We start from the raw sequence: 902 nt of genomic DNA on the forward strand, positions 1-902 counted from the left end.
ATCAGTATAATGCCATAGACTTCATCCTCCAAACCATACATGGAGGAGAGAGAGAAAGAAAGAAAGGGGGGGGGCAGAAGGGAGAAAGAGGGTGAGAGAGGTAGAGGAAGACAGGAGGAAGCAAAGGTGTGAGGAATAGGATAACCATCCCGCAAGTTTCTTGCGGGTCTCCACCTGTACAACGTCTAATTTGAACATGGACACTGGTACTAGAGCTTGCAGTATACCCAGATGCTAACTTTGTTGCCACATACACTACTGCTTCAGACCAACCCGGTTGACCACCTGGCACTAGAAACCAAGCTTTTCATTCTATTTATCTGTTAAAAAACACTTCACTATTTTGCATGCTAATTTAACAAGCCACCATGTATATCCACAAGTATGATCTGTAATTCCATTTCATCACCTGACAAAGTGTGCGTGCACACAAAAGCTCACACCTTGAATAAAACTTTGTTGGTCTTAAAGGTGCCCCACTGGACTCTAACTTAGCCCTACCTCTGAAAGGCTTAGCAGTGGAACAAAAATGACTTTGTCAATTTCCTAAAAAGGGCAAGTGAAGGGGCCAATTCTCCAGAGGAAGTGAGGTCCACAGAACAGGGGCAGCTATCGAAAAGGCCCTAATCCTAGCAGAAAGATTTACTGATTTTAGAAGGGTTGTATTGATTTTTACCTGCTGCTCATTTTTTAAATTTTTTTTAAAATTTTGGTATGCAACTTTATAATGAATTTTATTGAATATGGTTGAAACTGCCCCAGAATTACTTTTATTAAAAAGTATAGAACATATACACACACACATATATACACACACACATACACACACACATATATACACACACATACACACACACACACACACATATATACAAAATTACTTTTATAAATAATATAATTAT

At 38.9% G+C, this 902-nt stretch overlaps 1 protein-coding gene across 1 annotated transcript in view; it reads right to left on the reverse strand.

Annotated features, from left to right (window-relative positions):
- Window positions 1–902, reverse strand: part of LOC107121260 (nodal modulator 1-like) — a 52,839-nt gene that overhangs the window by 36,333 nt on the left and 15,604 nt on the right. The gene's annotated exons all lie outside the window — the stretch shown is intronic.

This window comes from Gekko japonicus, unplaced genomic scaffold, assembly GCF_001447785.1.
Source record: "Gekko japonicus isolate JY-2015 unplaced genomic scaffold, Gekko_japonicus_V1.1 scaffold1298, whole genome shotgun sequence".
NCBI classification, from domain to species: domain Eukaryota; kingdom Metazoa; phylum Chordata; class Lepidosauria; order Squamata; family Gekkonidae; genus Gekko; species Gekko japonicus.